We start from the raw sequence: 12,586 nt of genomic DNA on the forward strand, positions 1-12,586 counted from the left end.
TCCCTGGTCTGCTGGGGGGGGCCAGGGAGACGCGGAGCAGGGAGACGCGGAGCAAAGCCGCAGAGGACGCTGGCGGTGGGACCGCAGCGTGTCTCAGTGGTCCCACCACCCATGTCTCCCTAGTCTGCTGGGGGGGGGGGGACGCAGCTAGTGCGCCCCGCCCCCAGCAGACCAGGCTTTTCTCGCCACGGAGGACGCGGGCGGCGGGACCGCACAGACGTGCCGCTGTCCTGCCGCCCCCGTCCTCTGCGGCGAGAAAAGCCTGGTCTGCTGGGGGGGGGGGGGGGGGCGCAGCTAGTGTGCCCTCCCCTGCCCCCAGCAGACCAGGCTTTTCTCGCCGCTGGTCAGTTTCAGCAGCAGCTGAATCAGGACGCCTGGGGTAGAGCAGCTGGGGGGCTGCCGGGTTGGTCCCACAGTGTCGAGGTGCGGCGCTACTGGACCAACCCAGCAGCACTCCAGCTGCTCTGCCCCAGGCGTTCCCAAGTCAGCCGCTGCTGAAACTGACCAGCGGCTGACTACAGGATGCCCGAGGCAGAGCTGCTCTGCCCCGGGCTCCCTGGAATCAGCCGCTGATCAGTTTCAGCAGCGGCTGACTTGGGGACGCCTGGGGTAGAGCAGCTGGGGTGCTGCCGGTTTGGTCCCGCCACGCCAAGGGTCGACGCTACCAGACCAACCCAGCCGCACTCCAGCTGCTCTGCCCCAGGCGTGTCCGATTCAGCCGCTGCTGGTCAGTTTCAACAGCGGCTGAATCTGGACACCTGGCACAGAGCAGCTGGGGCGCTGCCGGGTTGGTCCCCACAGCGCCGCACCTCGGCGCTGCGGGGACCAGCCTGACAGCGCCCCAGCTGCTCTACCCCAGGTGTCCCCAAGTCAGCTGCTGCTGAAACTGATCAGCGGCTGATTCCAGGAAGCCCGGGGCAAAGCAGCTCTGCCTCGGGCTTCCTGTAGTCATCCGCTGGTCAGTTTCAGCAGCAGCTGAATCGGGGACACCTGGGGTACAATATGTACCAGTTCCGACTTACATACAAATTCAACTTAAGAACAAACCTACAGTTCCTATCTTGTACGTAACCCAGGTACTGCCTGTATTCTTTATTTAAATGATTGTATTTTTCAAAAATACAGTGCTGTTTTTATTAAGTTAATTTTTATTTTGATTTCTTAAAAATATGGTTGTTAAAATGATTCCATTTAATTGTTTTTAGTGAATTTTTTAAAATAGAAATTGCATCAAGTGTAGTTTTTTCATCCCTATCGACTTCTCATTTGCTATATTTTAACAAAAATGGACTATAATCAATGTGGTTTACAATAACATTTTCATCTAGTTTTCAAGCCTTAAGCATTGGTTTAGCTATGCCAAAACAGACCACTACTTCAAATCTCTCTCTTTTATCCCTTTCCTGTGAGGTTCATTGAGAAGCAATACTATTCCAGCTTCAGCCTATTTTTTCTGGCTCATCTTGCTTAGGTTTCTTTCAACATTTGTTCAGTTTTGAAGACTGTATTTGATTCGGTGATTATTCTGTCTCCGGTTTAGTTTTATGAAAAGCAATCCCATTCCAGGCATATCCTGTTTTCCTGGCACAAATGCACCCTTACATTGCTTTAAGTAGGGATGTAAAAGATTAACTGGTAAACTGGTTAACTTGTAAACACTAGCTTTACTGCTATGCTGATGGGGTAACCAGTTAACTGGAGGGTCAGCCAGGGAGCAGCTCCCTACTTGCTCATACACCTGGGGCAAACCAGGGCCAGAGCAGTTCTTCACCCACTCACCTGGAGCATGGTGAGGCCAGGGCAGCTCTGCACCCATCCGCCTAGGGCGCAGCAGGGCTGTCCCTGGCTGGAACAGCTCCCCAGCCGTCTGCCTGGGGTGTGGTGGGACTGGCCAGTGCTGGAACATCCCTGCCCATCCGCTTACCCAGGGCATATCAGGGCCAGAACAGCTCCCCATCCGTCCAACCAGAAAGCCAGTTCCTACTTGTACGTAAAGCAGTGGGGCCAGAGCAGCTTCCTGCCTGACTGCCCAGGGAGTGGTGGGGCCAGCTGAAGCTGGAGCAACCTCCCCGCCAACCTGTCCAGAGTATGGCAGGGCCAGAGCAGCTCCCTGCCCACCTACCCACAGCATGGTGGGACCACAGCAGTGCCCTAACGCACTAGGCTGGCTAGCAGAACCCCAGTGCCAGGGTCCTCTGCCTGGAGAAGCCCACGACCAGAGTTAACTGAATAATGCCTAAAATTAAATTGCTTAAACAATTAACATTTTTCACCTGTCTTTACATCCCTAGCTTTAAGAATGATTAGGGATGTTAAATTTTGATTAACTAATTGAACAGTCGATGGGATTTCCACTGACTATCGATTTAATGATAAGGACTTGTGGGGTCTTCTGCCTTTGAAATGTACAAGTGCCCCAGCAGAGGCTCTGAAATGACGTGTGGAGCCCAGGGTCAGCAGGGAGTCCCTGCTGATCCCAGACTCCATGTGGCGTTTCAATCTTTGAAATGCACAAGAGCCCTTGCTGGGGCTCAAAGTCCCCTGCTGGCCCCAGGCTCCATGCAGCGCTTCTGCTTTGAAATGTACAAGAGCCCCAGCGGGGGACTCTGGTACATTTCAAAGTTGGAATGCCACCTCTGTGCCCCTCCCCCCTCCCAGGGAGCTGGAGGGTAACCAGCTTTTAAGTCAGCTCTCCCCAGCACCCCATCTTTCTTCCCCCCTTACTGCCCCTTTATAGAATCATAGAGCTGGAAGAGACCTCAGGAGGTCATCAAGTCTAGCCCCCTACCCTAGGCAGGACCAATCCCAACTAAATCAACCCAGCCATGGATTTGTCAAGCTGAGACTTAAAAACCTCTAAGGATGGAGATTCCACCACCTCCCTAGGTAACCCATTCCAGTGCTTCACCACCCTCCTAGTGAAATAGTTTTTCCTAATATCCAACCTGGACCTCTCCCACCACAACTTGAGACCATTGCCTCTCCAGCCAGAGTGAGGAATGCAGCAAACTGCATTTTCCCCTCGCTCCCTGACAGCTAGGAAGGGGAACAGCCAGCAACATCCACATATGAATCTGCAGGGTGGGGAGGGAGTTTGAACATTCCCCTCCCTAAATGGTGTTGCACGGGGGCGGGGGGAGTCCTGGATGGAGGGGGGGAATACCCCCAGCTCACCACTTTCACCTGACTGGTGATTCTCTTTTCTGTTTGGTTTTATGAGAAGCAATCCCATTCCAGGCACATCCCATTTTCCTGGCACAATGAAACCCTGGCCTTGTTTTAAGTTATGATAAAAGGAAGCTGTATACTGAATTTGGTGGTCTTAGCTCTTACCACTTAGAAAGAGTTGTTGAATAAACAGATAAACACACAGACAAACTCTCTAAAATATGTAGCAGATATGGACAAATGTAAAGTCACTGATTTATAAATAGAAAATAAAAATTAATATTTATGCACTTTTTATCAGAATTAGCAGCTGCCTATCAGAAAAACAATGGATATAAAAGTTATTATTATTGGCATTATTGGTAGGAATAATTAGGTTTCATGTTTGAAATATAAATTCCAAGAACAATAGAACTAGAAGACCACGTGGGGCACTCCTTCAAAACAGATTAACAACTTTTTAGTTGCTCTGCATAAGAATGGCCAGAAGAGGTCAGAGCAATGGTCCATCTAGCCCAGTATCCTGTTTATCCACCCTGGCCAGTGGCAGATGCTTCAAAGGGAATGACCAGAACAAGGCAATCAGCAAGTGTGCCATGTGTTGTCCAGTTCCAACATCTGGCAGTCAGATGTTTAAGGATACTCAGAGTATAGTATTGTGTTCTTACCATACTGGCTCATTGCCACAGAGGCTCACATCCTCTATAAATGTATCTAATCTTCTTTAATGAGCTACAGGTTGACCACACATTGTGTGAAGAAGTACTTCCTTCTCTTTGTTTTAAACCTGCTGCCTACTAATTTCAGTGAGTGACCCTTGTTCTTCTATTATGTGAAAGAGGTAAATAACACTTCCTTATTCACTTTCTCCATTCTATTCAGGATTTTATAGTCCACTATCACATTCCTTCTTAGTACAATTGTCTTTATGATTGTTACTGCACACTGGGAAGATCTGATAACTATCAGCAGTGACTCCAGTATCTGTTCCCTGAATCATAACAGCTAATTTAGAATAGGGATGTTATAAAAGTTAAATAGGTAACCATGTAACTACTAAAAATCCCAGCCATTACACAGTCATATAATGTGGGCTCTCCAGTACAAATCTTAAAGAAACTTTATACTGCAGACCCTGCAGTGAAGCATCGCCAGCTGCCAGCCCCTGCCACCCCAGCTCCCAGGGAGGCTGCTTCGCTGCTGCAGGGAAGCCTCCTCCCTGGGAGCCAGGCCAGTAAGGGCTGCCGGCTCTGCTCTCAGTCAGATGGCTCCACTTCTGCAACAAAAATGCCCACCTCAGCAGCGGAGTAGGCAGCCCTTGCCTGCCTAGCTCCCAGGGAGGAGGCTTTGCTCCAGCAGTGAAGCCACCTTCCCGGAAGTGGAGTAGACAGCTCTTGCCCACCAGGCTCCTAGGAAGGAGGCTTCACTGCCCTGCAAAGCTGCTTTCCCAGGAGATGGCTAAGTTTAACCAACACCATTAATAAGCACCATCTTATCAGCTGAACGGTTAGTCGGTTACACTCACATCTCTAATTTAGATCATTTTTTGAATATGCAGTTGGGATTATGTTTTTCAATACACATTACTTTCGCTTTTCTCATCACTATATTTCTACTCCTATTTTGTTGCCCCACCATCCAGTTTTGTGAGGTACTCTTTATCTCTTCAAGTCTACTTTGAACTTAACTAACTGTATCACCTGCAAACTTTGTTACCTCACTATTTATCTCCTTTTCCAAATAGTTTATGAAGATGTTGTACAGCATTCACAAGATGGACGATGACTTGTTGCTAAGTATGATCATCTTCCGTGAGAGCTTTGGACCTTAGGGGCTGATAAGGCCTATTGTTGAACCACAAGTACTACTGCAATGAGGACAGATGTTTCCAGGTACAGCTGAAGGCTGCTGACCATGACTAAAAGCCAGTCTCCCCTTTATCCTGCGCCTCTTCTACTCCTCAGCTTGTTGGCTGGCAAATTCAAAATGCAGGGAGCCATTGCATAGGACTTCTCTCCATTTTGAGTGAACCTGGGTGAGTGTCTCCCAAGCGTCAGTGTCAATGTTGCTCTTCAAGTTATCCTTTAGCAATTCCCTATAACACTTACGTTGTCCTCCCACGTTATGCTATCTTTCTTTCAGCTGAGAAAACAGGACCTGTTTTGGGAGGAGATGGTCTGGTATCTGAACGTGACCAGTCCAGCGAAGTTGCTGATGGATGATCATTGCCTCAATACTGGTAGTCTTTACCTCTTCCAGAACACTGATGTTAGTGTGCCTGTCTTCCCATTTGATCGTCAAGATCTTGTGGAGGCAGTGTTGGTGATATCTCTCAAGGACTTTTAAATGATGTCTGTAGATTGTCCAGATTTCACAACCAAACAATAGTGTTGGGAGAATGGCAGCTTGATAGACAAGAAGCTTGGTGTCTGTTCGAATGTCGTGATTTTCAAAAACCCTGTGCCATAAATAAGCAAATACTGCATTGGCACTCCTCAGACAATGTTAGATTTCTACATCAATATCTGCTTTGGATGAAAGACAATTTCCACAGTAGAGAAAACGATTGACATTCTCCAGTGCCTTGGTACCTATTTGGAGAGGGCTGATGGAACATTTTGGTCTTCTTGATGTTAAAGGTGAGACCAAGACATGGGTAAGCATCAGCAAACACATTCAAGATAGTTTGGAGAGCTCTCTCAGAATGGGCAAAAACTGCATTGTCATCAGCATACTGAAGTTCCACCAGAGACGAGGTGGAATTCTTGGCTATCAGCCTGCTAAGCCTAAACAGCTTTCCATCCATTCTGTAGATCAGTGTTTCTTAAAACTTTTTAAGACCGCGGAACATCAAACAATATTTTTTTTTATGGGGAACACTGAGGATTTTTGTTGAGAGAGAGAAAAAAAAGACAGCCATTTGAACTCTGTTCTCTCTATGTATGGTGACCATATTTTCTGAATCAAAATTAGGGACACATTACCTACACCCTCTGATCTCTGATTACTATGCCCATGACTCTCAGGGTCAAGATGGACACATAACCAGAAGTAAAAGTAACCCCCTCTAAGAACTTTTTCCACCATCCTCCTACCAATAGGGGATAAGTTTGGCCCCACCCACCAAACCCTCTCTCCTCTGATGCTGGTCTCTCCCCTGCAGGTGTCTGTCCTTCTGCTTCACCCCCAGAATCCCTTGGCACCTGCACCTTCCCTTACCCCAGCAGCCTCCTGGTGCTTCCTCCTTCCCTCACTGCCCCTGCCACCTTGCCCTCTTTCTCTCTGATGACCATCCCCTCACCACCCTCTGCGCCAGTTCCTCTCATGCCCCTCTGTGCCCTCACACATGACCTGCTCCATCTCCGCCTTCCTCATGCCCACCCCTCCTTTCAACCCTTTTCCCAGTACCTCCCTCTCCCCTTGCTTCCTCTTGCCCCCAATGCCCTTCCCCTCTCCTCTCCCAGCATCACCCTGTCCCCTCCTCCCTCTCACCCCCACTGACACCTCCCCTCCCTCTTCTTGCCCTTTTCCTCATTGTCTCCACTTGGCCCCTAGCATGTCTCTCCTCCACCCTGTCCCTTGGTGCCTTCCCCTTCCTTCTCCTGCCCTGCCCCCTTCCCCTCAGTACAAGCCCTTCCTCTCCATCTTCCTTCCCCCTAGTTCTCTCGGAGCCCCTCCCCCACCTTTTGCCTTCCAGTTTGCGGGGCTGGAGTCTGTGGTCAGGCCTCAGAAGTCCCCGCAGCCCTGACCCCAGTTGCTTCCAAGGCAGGACCGCTTGCCGGGCTTGGAGCTGGGTCGCCCGTGGTATTAATGATAGTGCCGCATTCCAGTCCCCGCACCAGCTTTGGCTCCCATTAGGAGGAACGTGGGGGGGGGGGGGGGAAGAAGCCCCCACCCTCCGAGATCTGGCTTGCGGAGTGTGGCACAGCGAGCAAGTCCATGCACTGCCGCTCCCCCAGTGAAGTGGGAAGGGGCAGGGGAGAAAGCCGTACACAAAGCACACTGGCCTCCAACCTGTGACCCTCCCCCACCAGCAGCAGTGGCGGCCGCCTGTGGATGGAGGAGGCCAGGCTGACAGCGCACGGCAGAGGCAGTCCCTCAGCGGGAGAGAAGGGCCATGTGGTGGGGGAAGGGGCTTGCTGGACGGCGGCACGTGTTCCATGGGAGCTCTGGACACTGTGCGCCACTGGCAGCAGCCCTGGCTGCCTGCGAAAAGCACCAAGGGAGCCGCTTATATGCTGGGTGGAGGCGCGGAGTTGCTGCTGTGCCACACTAGCGCTGGGTGTCTTTAAATATGGGACTGTTCTGGTCACCATATCTCCGCGGCACACCTCCGACTGCATACCTGTGTGCCACGGAACACAGTTTTAAGAACCGCTGCTGAAGATGATTTCAATGCCATCTGGAAGCTTCTTAGCAATTACATAAAAAATAGCAGCAATAAAGACCGCAATCATGGTTGGAGGGGATGATACAGCCCTGTTTGACTCCTGTTTGTACTTCGAAAGGTTCACTCTGGGAGCCAGAGGTGCTCAGAACAGTCATTTTCATGTTATAATGAAGCAACTTTAGAACACTGATGTATTTATCAGGACATCCAATCTTCAAAAGTATAGTCCAAAGGGCACAGCGATTCACTGAGTCAAAGTCATTAGTTAGATCAGTAAAAGTCAGGTACAGTGTAAAAGATGTAATTGTATAGTCAATTAACCGATTAACCAACAAGCAAAAGCTTACTGGTTAATGCTACAGACTACATGCATTCCCCCTCCCCCCTGCCATCTCCCCATTTGCCAGTTAATTCTTTAGCAGGCTGGCCAACAGATCCAGGACCAACTCTCACTGAGGCTCTGCATTTAAAGTATATTAGGAGCCAGGCAGGCAGCCCGGCACAGTTCCGGCTCGTGCTGGGTCCAGGAGCTCAGACCCCTGGACAGGGACTGCTGACACTCTGTGCTGCTGCCTCTCTATCAGAGGGAGCAGTGGGGGGTGACAGACAGCCGGTCCACGAGGGGAGCAGGTTTTTAAACTGGCTCCCCTCATGGACCAACTCCCACCTAAGCACCCTGCGCTGCTGCTTCTGATACAGAGGCAGCAGAATGAAGTGGCAGGGGGCTCCCCCCCTCCCTCCCCAGCAACTATAGAATAGTCAGGTAGCCAATACAAATTCATGAGGTTACAGGCAGTCCCCGACTTACGCGGATCCAACTTATGTCGGATCCGCACTTACGAACGGGGCTTTTCTCGCCCCGGAGCTCACGGGCGGCGGGACCGCCCAGAGCGCAGCGGTCCCGCCACCGCGTCCTCTGGGGCGAGAAAAGCTGCTCCGGGTCTCCCTGGTGTGCTGGGGGGGACTCCCCCAGCACAGCAGGGAGACAGGAGCAAAGCCGCAGAGGCGGCGGGACCTCTGCGCCTCCGTGGCTTTGCTCGGGTCTCCCTGGTCTGCTGGGGGGGAAGGGGAAGCAGCTAGTGCGCCCACCCCCCAGCAGACCAGGCTTTTGTTGCGGAACGCCTGGGGTAGAGCAGCTGGGGTGCTGCCGGGTTGGTCCTGCGGGGACCTACCCGGCAGTGCCCCAGCTATTCTGTCCCAGGATTCCAGATTCAGCCGCTGTTGAAACTGATCAGCGGCTGATTCCAGGAAGCCGGGGGCAGATCAACTCTGCCTAGGGCTTCCTGTAGTCAGCCGCTGATCAGTTTCAGCAGCAGCTGAATCTGGAGCCAGTTCCGACTTACATACAAATTCAACTTAAGAACAAACCTATAATCCCTATCTTGTATGTAACCCGGGGACTGCCTGTACTTGACTATTCAATTAACTGATATTTAACATCCCTAGTACAGTGGTTGGTTTTGCTCCTGACACTTTTATTTTAGCTGTCATGCAACAAAGATCATATCTGCAGTATGGTCGGAAGTAACACTGGGACACTGGTAAAAAAAATTCTGACAGGTGCAAAAGATAGTTTGCAAGGATCTGAATGTTGCCTCTAACAGCATGGAGAGAGATTCCATGATAGTTTCCACAGGCCACTTTATCCCCTTTCTTAAAAAGGGTAACAATCAAGGTGTCCCTCATTTCACTTGCTATCCTGATTTTCAGGATAAGCAAGCTTAGCTGCTGAATTTACTCTGGTCCACTATCTTTAAAGTTGTCAGCAGGGATCCCATCTGGACCTGCTGTCTTGTTGTTCTTCATCTGCTTAATGGCACTGTATATCTCATGCAAATTGGGAGAGTCTCCAAGCTCATTCCTAGGTCTTTGAGGGATTTGCCCAAGAACTTCATCTGCAACCATGAAATTACGATTAAGACCTTCAAAATGTTTTCTCCACCAAAAATTAATGGTTTAATTGTCCTTTGAAAGTGGGGATGTGAATTCACATCCAGTAGGAATGTGGATGGTTAACCGGCTAACAGGTAAGCCTCACCCATTTGCTACAGTTAACTGGTTGAAGCGGGAGGCCCCCTCCATGTAATCGGTTAACTGGTTAAACAATTATTATAACTGGTTAACTAATTAAATGGGACTTTATATCCCTACCACCCAGTTAGTGGTCTTTAGAGGACCTCACTATTAACTTTCCACCTTTCTGAAAACTGACCATTTATTCCTATCCTTTCCCCCCTATCTTTTAACTGGTTACTGATTCAGGACAAGACCTTCCTTTTTATCCCATGACTGGTTATTTTGTTCAAGCACCATTGGTGAGGGAGCCCAAATACACTATATCCACCAGATCACCTTTGTCCATGTTTGTTGATCCCCCCTCTCCTCCCCGCATCTCTCCTTCAAATAATTCTAACAGATTGGCAAGACGTGATTTTCCTTGATAAAAGCCATGTTGATTCTTCTTCAAACCGTGTTCACCGATGTGTCTCATAATTCAGTTCTGTATTAGTTTCAACTACTTTGCCCTGTACTGTAACAGGCAGGAGCATCTCCAGAGCCTTATTAAAACATTGGCTCTGCAGCATAATCTGCGTTGCCAGCCATTCATTCACTGGAAATTATCTGGGGCCAGGAGAACAGCTCTGCCCCACAGCCCAGGTTATGGGGGTGGCGCCAGCAATGGACATCCGGTATGTAAGGCAGGGGAAGGCTTTACCTTCTCAAACCACCAGGCTTGACCCCACCTACACTCGGCTCCCAGAACGTCTACGCTAGGACTTCTGGGGGTGGAGCGCTGCTGCCCCTATGGACATCCTCCCTGCAGCACTCCACAGCTAGGGGAGACAAGGGCGAGCAGCCACCCCCTCCCCATGGCTGGGCTGCCCCACCTCCCCATGTGGGCAGGGAAAGGGCAGGGCCTCAGCAGAAGGGGCGGGGCTGCAGGTGGGGTGGGGGCTTGTCTCCCCAAGTCCTCCCCCCCTTCACCAGCTACCCACGGTGCCAGGCATCCCTACGCTGAGCAAACGCGCCTCCAGGGAGTCCTGCCCCAGGACTGGGAAAGCGCAGGGCCCAGGGGAGGCAGCAAAGTGCGAGCGCTGCCCTAGCCCGCGGGAGTCGCTGCACCCCCCCCCATACGGGCTCATCCCGGGTGCCTCGGCCAGCAGCGCCCGGCCAGCGCCTCCCGCCGCCAGGGACGCGGGTGCAGTTGCGAGGATCGGGGCCGAGCTCGGGCGTGGGGACGCGTCCAGGGTGGAGACCCAGTTTTCCGCCCCCCTCCCACTTTCCCTCCCCGCCAGCGCGCGCAGGGCAGGGGCTCTCACTCACTTCGGCCGGGCTTCTTGCACCGTCTCTAGTTAGGAGTGGCGCGGCGGGTCCCTTCTCCATCCCCCCCCGCCACTTGGTTTCTCCCTCATCCCCCTCCGCCGCCTCGCGCGCTATAGTTTCGCCGACAACAAACAACAGCGTCAGCTGCCAAGGAAACAACGCCTGGCAAACTGCGCCTGCGCTGACAGCGGGACGCGACGTGTTGAATGATCGCTTTACACGCCGGGAAGGAACTAGGGGAACGCACATCCGGGACTTCTTCGGAGGTCACTCTCCCCTCCCGCCCCCCACCAAAAATGCAACGGAAACACACGCGTCACTGCTGAGTCCTGAAGACGGCACGAACACGCGCTACTTAAAATTAAGGGAGGCCGTTGCGGGAGGGAGGGGCAAGGCGCATGCGCTTGAGACTGAGGCAGGGGAAGGAGTTGGGCGAGACGTGGCGCGCGCGCGCAAGAAGTGGGGCGTTCTGATGCCAGCGTGCAGGGCGCCGAGATGGTTTCGCCCCGTGCGCCAGGCTAAGGGCCCTGCCGCCGGTTCTGGCCTTGGCACGGGTCGAGTTCGAGGCTGAGTGAAGGGAGGGGCCGGGCGTTCTGGGCCTGCCCCAAGCCTAGTAAGCGACGGGAGGGCTCCTGCTGAAACCAGCGGGCCCGTTGCCCGGCCCTTCCCTGCTGCCATGGCGCCCTGCCCGGGGGTCTGGTCAGTTTCACCCGCGCGCTCCCTGCAATAGAGCCCGCCACCTGGCTTAGGAGTGGAGAACTGGCCTCTCAGCCGCGGGCGCCAGAGACCCCTCCTTAAAGTTAAACCCCTTGGATTTCAAACTTGAGGTCACTTGAAAGCGGCATGTCCTGCTCCCAGAGGCAGTTCGTAAACGCAAGGAGATTTTGAGCTGCTCGCAGCTTTGCCTTTGGGGCAGGGAGTTTGTTATAAAAAGAAGGGAGGCAGGTGCTTAAGCATAAGGCTGGGCCTTCCAGTAATTAAGCTCATTAGATCTTCATGAAAACATGGCCAGGCACTCTACAGGTAGTCCCCAACTCACTAACGAGTTAAGCACCAAGCACTTGGTCGTAAAGACGTGTTCATAAGTTGGACCCCATTCATTTCAATGGGACCATGCTGTTCGTAAGCGTGGATTGCTGTTTGTAAATCGGGGCCGTGCTTAATGGGAGGTTGGTTGTGAGTGCGGCGGGTCGTACGTCGCTGTGTTTGTAAGTTGGGGACTAGTACTTAAAAGATAGGAGAAAAGAAAGGAGGAATGTGAATGACTAGCTAACAGGCTAATTGACTAGTTACTCCCCCCCTGCCTCTATGAGAAAGAGGCAGTAACGGGGGAAAGAGGAGGAGGTGCTTCAAAGCAGCAGTGGAAGGGGCCCCTCACTTTCCCCTGCTAACCCTGGGCTCCCTGTAGCATTGCTGCTTTGAAACACCACTGGGAGCATGGGGCTAGCAGGAAACTACTGGCTCTGTGGGGGGTGTTGCTACACTTCAAAGGCAAGACACCCATATTGGCTAATCAAATAGTTGATGCAAATTGTGTTGACTAGTTGATTAGCCAATTAATCTAAATTTGACATCCCTAGGAATGAGTTTTGTACTGCTAGGATTTACATTTGGACCTGTACTTTTACACTTACAAATATTCTTGAAAAAGAGAGAGCCAGAGAGGTAGCAAAATTTGCAGATACTACAAAATTACACAAAATA

At 51.6% G+C, this 12,586-nt stretch overlaps 1 protein-coding gene across 6 annotated transcripts in view; it reads right to left on the reverse strand.

Annotated features, from left to right (window-relative positions):
- The window catches only part of AHI1 (Abelson helper integration site 1), a 181,962-nt gene extending 170,902 nt beyond the window's left edge, over positions 1–11,060 (reverse strand). For 5 of the 6 annotated variants that reach the window (XM_075924228.2, XM_075924227.2, XM_075924231.2 and 2 more), the window contains exon 1: positions 10,883–11,059. The gene's annotated coding sequence lies outside the window, so the exon portion shown is untranslated. Of the gene's footprint in view, positions 1–10,882 lie in introns of all 6 variants that reach the window. The other variant, XM_075924229.2, reaches the window with a different exon arrangement.
- Positions 11,061–12,586: the final 1,526 nt, after the last annotated feature.

Source organism: Pelodiscus sinensis, chromosome 3 (genome assembly GCF_052426305.1).
Source record: "Pelodiscus sinensis isolate ZL-2025 chromosome 3, ASM5242630v1, whole genome shotgun sequence".
Lineage (NCBI taxonomy): Eukaryota > Metazoa > Chordata > Testudines > Trionychidae > Pelodiscus > Pelodiscus sinensis.